This window comes from Cloeon dipterum, chromosome 4 (genome assembly GCF_949628265.1).
Source record: "Cloeon dipterum chromosome 4, ieCloDipt1.1, whole genome shotgun sequence".
Taxonomy (NCBI): Eukaryota; Metazoa; Arthropoda; class Insecta; order Ephemeroptera; family Baetidae; genus Cloeon; species Cloeon dipterum.
The window spans coordinates 16,924,502-16,938,283 of NC_088789.1; positions in this window are offsets into that span (position 1 = coordinate 16,924,502).

Genomic DNA, 13,782 nt, shown 5'->3' on the forward strand with positions numbered 1-13,782 from the left:
ATTCGAATATGAAGTTTGAAAACCTGCTCGAGGCCGCTTGACCGCCCATGCACTTTGAGCGGCGAGTTTGCCTCTCGTTCTTCAAGTTGATTTTTTTCGCATTTCACTTGCTTAGAAACACCAAGAGGGCCTAGGGTAGACCAAGGAAGGTCAAAATCGACCTTCAGGGTCTGTCCCTGACGTGACCCTGAGATACAAAATTTCAAAAATTTCCAATTTCATCGAACTTGGTGTCTTTTTGTAAGTTTTCACCACTGTACAGCTCAAATATACAGCCAAAACTGCCGAATGAAAATCCTGAAACCTGACCATTTTGCACATCACGTCTGGATGAATGTCTACCACAATTACTTCAAGAACCGGTTTCAGGATTTTCATTCGGCAGTTTTGGCTGTATATTTGAGCTGTACAGTGGTGAAAACCTATAAAAAGACACCAAGTTCGATGAAATTGGAAATTTTTGAAATTTTATATCTCAGGGTCACGTCAGGGACAGACCCTGAAGGTCGATTTTGACCTTCCTTGGTCTACCCTAGGCCCTCTTGGTGTTTCTAAGCAAGTGAAATGCGAAAAAATCAACTTGAAGAACGAGAGGCAAACTCGCCGCTCAAAGTGCATGGGCGGTCAAGCGGCCTCGAGCAGGTTTTCAAACTTCATATTCGAATTGCAGCAAAACTATCGCGATTGCACCTATGAAACTTGGTGTACTTGTGCAGAATTTCACGGGCTACATTTCAGCCCTGAACCCCAAAAAAATCGTAGGGTGCTATCATCCCTTAATTTTGAATTTTCAAAAAAAGGTCGCAAAAGGTGACCTTGACCTTCGACCTGCGAATTTTTTGTAAATGCAAAAGTTGTTCAGGATCAAAAACTAGGTTGGGCAGTGAAAATTTTAAGGTGATACCTCAATGCAGTCAAGAGTTGCAGTTTAGAATTCATTAACACAATTCGTTTTTTGGGTATTTTTGAGATACCGAAAAAATAGGGAACGCCCCCATTCCCGAGCTTCAAATTTGGAATTTCACCATCTATTAACAAGTACTTTAAGCAAATATGACTGCCACCTAAAAATTTCCACGCTGAAAAATCGCGTCCAATCGACCTCCAATCTCGCAAATAACTGCTCAGCTCCAAAAATTTTAATTGGTAAGTGTTGAAAAAAAATATTTAAAATATCCGTGCTGTATATTAATGAATAGAGGTCTCAGCCAGCCGCGCTGCGCCGCGCCAGGCGGCAAATTTTGGGTCACCAGCCGCCGTGAATCTGGCTAACTTGCGCCAGCCACGCCAGCCGCCGGTAAAAATAGTCAAAAATTAAATAGTGCGCAGAAGATAAAATATCTTCTAAACCATTGGGCCGCTAAGCACTATCAAACTTCACGTTTAAATTATTAAATTATTGTCAGCCGCGACAGCCAACAGCCGCTGGAGAAAATGGCCAGCCAGCACCACAGCTTTAAATCTTTATTAATGAAATAAAGTCAAGGCGATGGAGTGTTTTAATATTTTAAAACAAAATATGTTTTTGATGCGATGGCTATTAAAGTCAAATCAAACATTAAAGCAATCAAAATTTTAATATTAAAAAGACAGTCGCTTCTGTGTAACAAAAAAACATATATGAGCCACATTCCGTCAAAGCAACAAATTTCTGTCCGGGGGTCGATGGATTTTGATGAATTTTTTTTTGCGGTAATTTGGCCCTAATTGTACTACAATACAATTGAGAAAACTCCGACTTTCCAATTTTTGCGGGTTTTGCGGGCGTTAAAGGGTCAAAATCTGGGAATTTTGAGTACTTCATAACTTTGCTCAGGGTGGTCCTAGAACAAAAATTAAAAAACCCGCAAACTCGTCTTAACAAGACAAACAACTTTTACATTGACCTCAAAGTGGTAGGTCAAAGGTCAAGGTCATAAAAATTGATTTTTTTTATTTTGAACTCAAATTTGAAAATGAATATATCGAAATTTTTTATTTTTTTCATGACCAATTTGTAGAGCATAAAAAATTGAGTTAAAAACGTTAAAATTTGGAATGGCGTTTTGCCTCATTTTTTTAATAAAAAATGAAAACTTCGAAAACCCTTGTTTTTCGAGGTTGGTAAAAAACGATGATTGACCAAATCTCGACTTCTAGTCATCCGAATTTAAAAAACCGCATACCGTTAGACTCCTCTCGACGTCCCTAAGTGCATTAAAGGGGTATGAGACCCACCAACCCCCAACCCCCTTTTAACCCCCTAAATAACGTGAAATTTAGAATTTTTCGTCCGTTTCAACACCTTATCATGACGTTGACGAGTAATTGTCTTCTTCAAACCAATTCATTAACTTAGTTCACTCAAAGACGAGTCAAATGGAACTTATTTTTTGTAAATAGGACCACCACAACCTGAGATTCGGGTGCACAAAGATTTTTTTCCAAACGCGATGCAATAAAATTCTGGATGATCGACCAAATCTCGACTTCTAATCATCTGATTTTGAAAAACCGCATACCGTTAGACTCGTCTTGACATCCCCAAGTGTACTAAAGGGGTATGAGACCCACCAACCCCCAACCCCCATTTCGCCCCCTTAATAAATGTGAAATTTAGCATTTTTTCGGTCGTTTCAACACCTTTATCTTGACGTTGACGAGTAATTGTCTTCTTCAAACCAATTCAGCTACTTAGTTCACTCAAAGATGAGTCAAATGGAACTTATTTTTTGTAAATAGGACCACCACAACCTGAGATTCGGGTGCACAAAGATTTTTTTCCAAACGCAAAGCAATAAAATTCTGGATGATCGACCAAATCTCGACTTCTAATCATCTTATTTTGAAAAACCGCATACCGTTAGACTCGTCTTGACATCCCCAAGTGTACTAAAGGGGTATGAGACCCACCAATCCCCAACCCCCATTTAATCCCCTTAATAACGGGAAATTTAGCATTCTTTCGTCCGTTTCAACACCTTAGCACGACGTTGACGAGTAATTGTCTTCTTTAAACCAATTTAGTTACTTAGTTCACTTCAATACGAGTCAAACGGTACTTAATTTTTGTAAATAGGACCACCTTTTTGTGTTTTGTTCGAGATTTGGTGCTCACCGAGCATTTTAATGCATCCGCGTCTTAATAAAAAACTTTGTGCCACACAAATATCAGGTTGTTGTGGTCCTATTTTCAAAAATTAAGTATCGTTTGAATCGTTTTGAAGTGAACTAAGTAAATGAATTGGTTTGAAGAAGATAATTACTCGTCAACGTCATGATAAGGTGTTGAAACGACCGAAAAAATGCTAAATTTCACATTATTAAGGGGGCGAAATGGGGGTTGGGGGTTGGTGGGTCTCATACCCCTTTAGTACACTTGGGGATGTCAAGACGAGTCTAACGGTATGCGGTTTTTCAAAATCAGATGATTAGAAGTCGAGATTTGGTCGATCATCCAGAATTTTATTGCATCGCGTTGGGAAAAAAATCTTTGTGCACCCGAATCTCAGGTTGTGGTGGTCCTATTTACAAAAAATAAGTTCCATTTGACTCGTCTTTGAGTGAACTAAGTTAATGAATTGGTTTGAAGAAGACAATTACTCGTCAACGTCATGATAAGGTGTTGAAACGGACGAAAAATTCTAAATTTCACGTTATTTAGGGGGTTAAAAGGGGGTTGGGGGTTGGTGGGTCTCATACCCCTTTAATGCACTTAGGGACGTCGAGAGGAGTCTAACGGTATGCGGTTTTTTAAATTCGGATGACTAGAAGTCGAGATTTGGTCAATCATCGTTTTTTACCAACCTCGAAAAACAAGGGTTTTCGAAGTTTTCATTTTTTATTAAAAAAATGAGGCAAAACGCCATTCCAAATTTTAACGTTTTTAACTCAATTTTTTATGCTCTACAAATTGGTCATGAAAAAAATAAAAAATTTCGATATATTCATTTTCAAATTTGAGTTCAAAATAAAAAAATCAATTTTTATGACCTTGACCTTTGACCTACCACTTTGAGGTCAATGTAAAAGTTGTTTGTCTTGTTAAGACGAGTTTGCGGGTTTTTTAATTTTTGTTCTAGGACCACCCTGAGCAAAGTTATGAAGTACTCAAAATTCCCAGATTTTGACCCTTTAACGCCCGCAAAACCCGCAAAAATTGGAAAGTCGGAGTTTTCTCAATTGTATTGTAGTACAATTAGGGCCAAATTACCGCAAAAAAAATTCATCAAAATCCATCGACCCCCGGACAGAAATTTGTTGCTTTGACGGAATGTGGCTCATATATATATATATATATATATATATTGTATTATTTGGTATTTGAGCGAATACATTGTGCTGAGCTTCGAGGGACGAGCGTTGCTTATATAATTCTCTAGTGCAATTTCAGTCCAATTATGCAAATTGAGCGAGCAGAGTGGTGTACATTACTGGCAGCTCGTTGGTCCGGGTGCATGTAGAAATGGGAGAGCAGTGAGAGAGTTATGACATCTAGGGGTAGGTGAGGTCGTATATGGGTCAGGTCGGCGTGCAAGCTAGGTGGTTAGCCTCGAGATGTAATGGCCGATTTTCTGCTCAGCTCAATGGCTGTTTTTTCCCCACCGTCGTAATGCAAATTTTAGACGAGATTTCTTGATTGTCCCAGCTTTTTCGCCTTATTCGTCTATAGAACCCGAGCGTCATTGCGTCTCACGCAGACTAAATGCGGAAAAGTGCGGCAGCGGCAGCGGCGAGTAATGTCACATATCGGAAAAAGCGGAAAAAGATAGATTTGAAATTCAAATCTTGTCGCGTACATAATACGGATGATGCGTTTTCCTTCTATCTCGCAACATTTATATCTAAAAGTGCTTGCGTTTTGCCATCGAGCAGATTTGCTGTTTTCTTTTGCACGAATCGCCCCGCTCGGCTTTACGTGTACAAGATTTCGGCTCCGACCAAGGGTGCGTCGCTCTTTATATTCGCATGCTATATATTTGGAAAAAATAACATGTAAAATTGCCTTTTCTCTTTATGCTACCAAAGCGGCAGTGCAAGCCAAAAAGAAACAAACCGTCCATGAGAGCTCAGCAGGCTAAAAAATCACATTTTTTAAGGCAGTCTTCAGAGGATATTTTGCTCGGAATCAGTCAGTCGCCTAATAACCTCTTGTCCGCCGACCTTTATAATGGTTTCTCTAGAAAGGTTCCGGCAAACGTTTAGTCCGTTGACAGGATGGCTCCAACTGAAGCTCGCTGTCTTGCGGGTATAGTATTTTTTTAACTTATTCAAACAATACTTCTGGGTGACTTAAAATTTGAGCAACCTTTTGAATACTCATTTTAATTTTATATTGGTGCGTCGACTTTACGCATGTGTCCCTCAGGTAACCCCTTCCTCGTAACCCCTGGTGCGACCCTGTCTGTTGGTGTACCATTACAGTCGTTTAGGTCGGCACCCTTCACACTGCAAAGTGGTCGGCAGCTTAAGGAGATACTTTGTATAGGACTCTGGCTCCCTATATAGCCTAATACACACGACTTCGGCATCGGAAACGTCCTCTGCTCTAATGAGCGTCACCGTTCGACATCGTCGACTCCGACTACACCAATAATTTTTCTACAATAATTGTTTGATTTGTAATTTTTACATACACCAGCAACTTAAATTCATTTAAAGGGTCGATTCTATGGGCTGAGTTAATCGCTTATTTTGTTAGATTTTAATAATAACGATTATTGCCATTTTTTATTGTTACGTTATAATATTTTTCTTTAAATCTGAAAAAAAATTAGGTGACAATAATCCTGATTACAGATTGTAATAAGAAATAAAAACTTTTTCATGCTCTTGAATGCAAATCTGTGATGAAATAAAAATTCCTGGGCGTACATATTCCATGCAGCGCGCAATGATTAGAGGTGCAAATTCCAGACCGCTCTTTTTGCGAGCGTAAAACAATAAGAAAATACTTTGGGGGCTGCGCGCTCTCGGCAGCGAGTGAGCCTTCCTGGCAGCTACCTCGTGCCGTGGAAATGCAGAAATGCCTACACACAGAAGTGCGGACGACTATACGGGGACTGCCAACTTGGTTAATAATACAGTAATGCAGGCGAGCGAGCGAGTGTGGCTGTGGTGTAAAAGTGGGACTGCCGTGCGCGCTCCGTTCCGTTGATGCCGTGTGTGTGTGTGTGTGTGTGTGTGTGTGTGTGTATGTGGGCAGGGGTATTTTGCTTGTTGCATATTCACTGCTACGCGAAATAAAGAAAGACAGTTTCATTTTGAAATAGTTAAGATTCCTTAGCGTTTCCCCGTGGGTCTTGCCGCGGCTTATTCGACGAGACTTCTTTGCTTCTATGTATAGGTGGTACACACACAGCAGCGTGTATTATGGGGATGTATGTGCCGCCGCTGGAAGCGCAGGGTTTGCTTGGCTGTGCCTGCTTATTATTACAAGAGAGAGAGCCAGAGAGGAAAAGGGAAAGGTGAAGCGCCGCGGTGGCAGACAAAACCCGGCCCTCGCTCGCCTCGCAAAGCAATCTCTCCGAGGCATTCCCTTCTGTTATTATTCATAATGGAGGAATTATTGCAGTTCTAATCTTAATCACGGTGCCAGGAGAACATCCCACTCCGGCAGCCAGCGGAGCTTCACCCACTGAAATTGGAACTGGATATACTAAATGATAAAATAATTAAGTTTATTTATGCTGTGAGAGAAAAACCTTAATCTTAAATGATGTCTTAATCGGTTTATAAATATGGTTTTTCTTTTAAATGGTCTTTGATCAGAGTGAAAGCGTAAAATCAATTAATTGATGAATTTAAATGCTGATCCTGCTGTTTAAAAAAAAAATATATTAATAATTCTACAACTGTAAGAAAATACCATCTGCTCATCAGTTAGCAGAATTGCAAGCGATTGTTGTATCTGATCCTGTTGTCAAACTAAAATGTTTGAAGATTAATATTTTTGCAAAACGTCTTGGGTGTAAAAAAACTTTGCCTATAGAGTGTATAACATAATATGATACCAATAGGGAAATGAAATGATGCAAAATGAAACGTGTTTTTATCCCTGTTCGCCAAGGATAATTTATCATTAGACAAAAATTGAATTTAATTTATTATTGGTTTATTTCCTTCGATTTAATTACCTATTTGATTTCAATTTTTATAGCGAAATTTATGTTATACTTGCTAAAATAGCATATTATAGTACATTACAAAATTAAAAATTGGATTGTGAATATGACTGATTCTGTTTACCATCCACACGCTGAATTTTAATTTCTATTACTTTTAATTAACACTTGAATGTATGCCCTGTGCAGCCGAATAAAGCACCAGCCAATAATTCTCCGGACTCTGCTGGACCTGGGAAGTTAAATATAATATGACTTACTTAAAAAAATACCTATACTAAAGGCAACAGGGTTCTTGAGGGAGCAAAAAGGCGTTTCGCGACTGTCTTCACTCCGCTTTGTCTCTTTTTATTGATGAAATTAGACAGACCATCTTGAATCATTTTTAAAGCATTCTTTTAAAGTAGAAAGAATTCATATACCATTTAAAATTTTAAAATTCCAACAATGTAGCCAGCGGCGTGAAATGATTTGCAAGTTAAACAATGAGAGTTGCTGCGTGGCGTTTGTCTGTATACGCATATTTTCATTGTGCGTGACGTCCGAGCATACTTCTCGCTTCTCGCCTGCGGGTTTGCTGGATGCAAGGACAAAGGGGTCATACAATTTTAACCGACGCACATCGCCCATCCCGTGTTGTGCTAAATGTATTTTTTATGAATTTATTTTTCGCCCAGCAGCTAGCAGCTCGGTGGCATTGGCGAGACTCGGAAAAGCTTTTTCTCTCGTCCGGTCGGCAGTGCCGGGGCCTCATTCTCACATGCAGTGGCGGCGGCAGCAGCTTTTACTACCCCAAGGGATCACGGCAGGCAGCTCTCCTTGTGTTTTATTTCTCTATTTTATGTATGTACGAGTACACATAGGCGGATAGTGAGTGTATTTTTTGCTCTCAGCCCCTGCAGTCCGTTTGCATAAAAGTAGCCATGACGCGACCAGCTTGTCAATTTAGTGAGAGACCCTCGCTGCTCCGCGCGATGTCCCCTGCCTGCTGCTCCACTTGTTCCGGGGCTGGTTTCTTTTTTTTACGTCGCTTCAACACACAGAGAGCAGCTTTTATTTTATGGGCGCGGGGTGGAGTTGTCGGAAATAAAACACTCACCCGCTGACCAATAGAACCGGCCGGCCGTAAATGCCAGCCAGCACAAAAAGCGGCCCCGAGTCCGTTTTTTCGCGCCCCCTCCGCCGCTGCTTGATTATTTGTGTAGGGGATGCTTTTCCCAGGTGGCTACTTGCTATCCCCGCGGCTTTTCTCTTTTATCACGTCTTTAGAAGGCAAAACTTCCCGGGCCGGACATAAGATGCCGGGGGTTGGCCCGCCATAATTCTGCTCACAGCTTTTTTTCCAAACGCCCATTCTCTCGTTGGCAATGATGCCCAGCCTGATGATAATTTATTCATGCTGACCATTTGAGAGCGAGCGGCTTCCATTTTTTATGAGCGGGTCGCTCGAATAACGAGTTTCCGTGCGCATAGGGTGCGGCGTGAAAGAAAACATTTCGCTATGGCTCACCTGCTCTAGGTCAAATAACAAATGTCTCTGACCGTTTCTCATTGCAAAAATTCAAATTAACAAGGTTCGGTTGGCAGCCCTAAGCAGAAACTCATTAAATCTATTTAAATTGATTTAATTCCGAACGAAAGCATGCAAATCGGAGAGAGCGGCATAAAAAGGCTCTAATATATATCTATATATATGTTCGAGAAATCATTGACACTGATTGGCTGACGTAACGCGCATGTCAGCAGTTTCTCGATCTAAGGAATGCAGCTCACACGCGTTTTATCGTCTTTCTCCTATTTAAGTGTTATTATCCGTAATTAAATCGATTAAAATCAACTTTTAATGGGTTACTGCAATCGTAAATTGATATTTCAACTCTTTACTTGCAAATAGATACCAAACGATCGATTTTCCGCTCATTTGTATATAGTATAGCAGTAAAGTAAGCGATTTAATAGGCAGTTAACATATATAGGGATGAAAAAGATGATTTTTTTAGTCCACTTGTCTCTCTTTAAGGGCCCCAATGCTGAGCATTTTGTTTCTCAAAAACGAACAATTTAGATACCTTTTCTCTTATTTAAATTTAGTAATTTTTGTTGGATACTATACAATAAAGCTAATACACAAAAAGAGATTATATATCGACCTGAAAAGTTGAAACTGGCCAAAAATTAGCCCTTTTATATAAGACTATAATTTGGTAATGACTGCCAGCCGCCGTGAATCTGGCTAACCTGCGCCAGCCGCCGGTGAAAAAGGGTTAAAAATTAAAAAAAGTGCAGGAGTAAAAATATCATCCGCGATCCGCGGGGCGTTATAAGCGCTGTTCAAACTTCGCACGTTTAAAATTGTCAGCTGCGCCAACCACCGGTGAAAATGGTCAGCCGCCGCCTTTAATCTCTCGGCTAAGACCTCTAGTAATGACACTAGAATTTTTCAAATTAGTGGGTCAGGGTGGCAAGTTAAAATCTCATTATTGTTCAGAATAATTTTTTCGTTCATTAGACCGTCGCAAATCAGGCTTATCCAAACGCCTCATTAAGAAATTTCCCGCTGCTTGCACACAATTTATTCTGGATTCCTAGTCAAAAAGCAGCTTATACGTATATTAAGTTCGGGTCCTCACGCGGCAAATCCCTCTTTCAATTGCGACCGCGCTTTCGGTTAGTTTTTTGTGCGTGCATGCACCCGTTGTGCATCGGAAAGAGTTGCGAGGGCATCTTTTTTTGTGAACAGCTGGACCCCAGCCGAGTGGCGATATATTCATAGTCAAATGCGTTGGTTTCTCTTGGCATGATTGTGCGAAATATGCATTCAGAGAGAAGGGTTCAGATGGAACGCGGAGAGGGTTGCTCGGGGGGTGGCGTTTCGTTTTTTGTATATATAGTTCGACGCCCGTGTACCAATATTCTTTAAGCTAATATGAATATTTGGAACTCATTTTAATTATTTTTTCTGCTGGTTTTAGTGTTCGGAATCACCTTGAATTGCTTGACTAGATAATCTCATCGCATATGCAGCTGGTTGCATTTAAACTGCAGCTTGTTTTGAATAAAGGGCAAGCTGTCGATGTACCATTCTTTGCTTTGCTTTGTTCACCTTGTTCATCAAGATAAGGCGCGCAAGAGTGAAACTCTTGTCGCACTCGACTGGAAGCACTATATGATTTGATGACATGATTACAAGTCGAAATTGCTGCAGGTTTTTACGCCAGTGGGGAAATAAATTGCAGAGCGTCCAATTCTGGCACATGGCAGAGCAGTCTTATGAAAAATGCACAAGCCGTGTGCGTCTCTCTCGCCTTTATTTATGGTAATGGATGACATGTGATTGGGTTTACTCGAACAAGCCATAATACTGCACTGAATACACAGCAACACACACATGTGGCACAAAAGCATAATGTGGATCACCCGCGTGCATAGCAGCAGCCAGTGTCAATATCGCACGGAAGATTCAAAAGGAAAGCCTGCACCCCAGGACGATTCATATCGGTGATGCGTCCGCGGCCAGAGTCCTGCTGCCGATCGCCAATAAATTTTAAATTGAACTCTCTTCTGTCATGGATTACAACAAAAGTTTAATGCGTCTCACGCTTTAGGGTGCGGCATAAAAAACTGCCGCGCCGCTAGTCCGGATGAGCGAGGGGCGACCCTCGAAAAAAGAAAAGGGACGGCCAGACAGCGCCAGACTTTTTAATGCATTAAACTTTGATCCATTTTATTTGGAACGAACTCGTTCAAACGCTTCATTCATGCGCGTCAACAACCAAAAAATATATTATTCGCTGGTCAATTTTTTTTTCAAATCAGACCGATTTTCAGCACATATATAAACTCAATTGTATTAATTAAAAGAAGGAAAAATAAATTTGCTAATAGTTTTATTTATTTTATTCAACTAGAGATTCGTTAGCAAAAAATCCAGAATGTTGATCGAAATATTAAAACAGCACTCACATAAAAAATCTCGGTCGTTTTTTTGTAACAAAATGCAACCATGCTCAAATAACACACCCCTTTATTCAATCTGTACACAAGTATCAGCCGGATTGACAGGCACTGTAAAATACTGCGTTAGGGTCAGAGGTTAGCAAAATTTTCGTTTTGTAAAGGAGATTCGAATACAACAACGCACGAGAGAGGATAAAAAGAGCACGCAGCACTCTTTTCGTGACGGTTAAAAGCAATATATATCGAACTGAGTGTTACAAACTTCAATTTATTGTGTGAATTCATGCTTTTATTGTTTCTTTTTTTTAACATATTTTGATTATTATATATATGTGGCACTTCCACGCCAGAAAAGTGTTAATTATGGGCTCTCATTTTGTTTGAGACTGCGTGTGCTTCGCAAATTTCACACAAAGGACGCTTTTATTTGAAATAAGTGTCATCACAGCATCAGTTCAATTAATACGCACGCTGTACACGCGACTTTTAATGGAAAAGGGTGAGAGAAAAGTGTCTGAAAATGAAAATTTTCATCACGGCCGCCGCTCAAGCTTCTTGCAGCGTGGTTTTGAAAAGAAAAAGCTCTTATACGCGCAGTGCAAAATGTGTTTTCTTTTTTGTATTTTTTCAGTCCAGGCGGCACGCAGCCAATTAAACGCATTGAAAGAAGCGTGCGCGTACGAAGAGTGCGTAAATACGTTCGTATGAGTTGCACAGAGGGTGCTAATTAGCACCGCACCGCGCAAGCAGTGCCACTGAATGGCCCAAAGCGTCTGTTCATCTCCACTCCAACTGCAGCAGCCCCTCGATAAAAGCGCTAATTAACAAATTATTTTATTAATTAGAGCGTGGTCCACGGATTCTTTTCGACGTGTATGACTCAAGTGGCCACGGTGAATTCTAAAAGGCAAATAATCGTTCACTGCAATAAGATAGAGATTTCGACACCGTGAACGTTCTCTAAAAATATGTAACCAGTATATTATTAAATAGTAAAAGGTACAAAAGATTAACTAATTAAAGGGTGTTTCCACGAGAGATTCGCCATTTCCCATCTTTTTTAGCACTTGTTTTATTTTTGTATGCTGCTAAGGGCACTTTGAGTAGGTGCTATAAGAACCAGACGCAAAAATGTGAGCCCGTTTTTCCGGAAAATCAGGGCAAAATCTGGGAAAATCAAAATCAGGGAGCCATGCCTAGAAATATTCATAGGTTGAAATTTTTAGTTTTTGAGACACACAGAAGAGCAAAAGTTGAAAAACGGGTGTGTGTGTTTTTAGGTGATAGAAAATCAGTATTGCACGATCGGTTGATTTTTACCAGGGAAAACATTATGCTTGAGTCACCCCTGAGGTAAGATATAAAAACAATCAGAATGACAGGCGAGAAATCGAAATCTATCATAGTAGCTCTTTAACGATCAAAATTATTAATTTAATAATAATTAGAGATAAATGTTTGGCAGTTACCACTAGAAATTGATTCAATGAACCACCTGCTTGAGTCAACAATGAAGAACGTTCATTTAAGATCCAATAACGAACAATTTCAGCAAAGTTAACGCATTTACTTTTTAGTCTACCAAAGGTGAAAACGAATAAAAAAATATCTTTTTAATGACGTTCAATTAAAAAAAAACACCAATGTTTTGTTTGCATCATAAATTAAATGCAGTCAAGACGGCGCAAACACGGGCGGTGACATCATATATAAATAGTCGGCCGCTAACTTCTTGTCCGCGAGCAATGCAAATAAATGCGGCGGCCGGAGCATATCACCCACAAACACACAGACGTAAAGTTGGGGAAATATCCGAGAAAAAGTGGAAAAAGTTACATTTCTATTGGCTACTTTTATGCCAGCAGGGCCAATGGTAGCGCCCACATGTCCGGCCGGGCACACGCAGGGAGAGGGTGAGTGGCATGAATCATGCATGTTTGGATGGCTTCCACCCTCTAACTTCTGTCCTGCCAGGGGTGGGCTTTCAGATGGGGATAAAAGTAGCCAGGGGTTGCGAAAAACTATCCCGGAATAGAGATGGGCTTTAAGGGGGGTGCATCTTTTTACATCCCCATGTATAAAAAATAATAGATGTGTCGTCTCCTCAAGGTGTAGCGAGCGAGCCAGGCCGGCCGACGCTCCGCACCACCACCGCTGGCTCGGAATTTTGACCGACTCGAGCGAGAGCTGCGTGTTTTGCTTCTGCATTATTAGTGTTCGCTCCGACTAAATTTGAGTTGGGCTCGATCAAAAAGAAAAGGTATCGGCTTCTCTATATATGGGTTAATCACGTTTACGTGAAAAGAGGCCAGGGTGGCGTGAACATTTCCACCAAATCCTCATCACATATGACAAAATACTCACGGATGATTACATTTTTATGGTAATCATCAATGTTTTAATTCAACGTTTGCAGGGAAAGTCATTTTTTCGGCACGACGTGTCGAATTTTCGACCGAATGATTTGGCATTAAGACCTAATTCCACCCTCAGGAATTGATTTGCACTGTCAAAAAAACAAATTAATCTGAGTTAGGAACAATTTTGAAAAAAAATCTGCCAATTTGACACGACGACCGCTTTGCAAGTGTGTTGGTTGATGCGTGTTTTTCTGTAGAGCTATTTATTGTAAATGTATCTGTGCATGTGTGCGGTTATTTTCTCATTTCTCCCCCTTGCGACTATTTCTGCGTTTCGTGGCTCGCATGCCGTATTAGAAAGG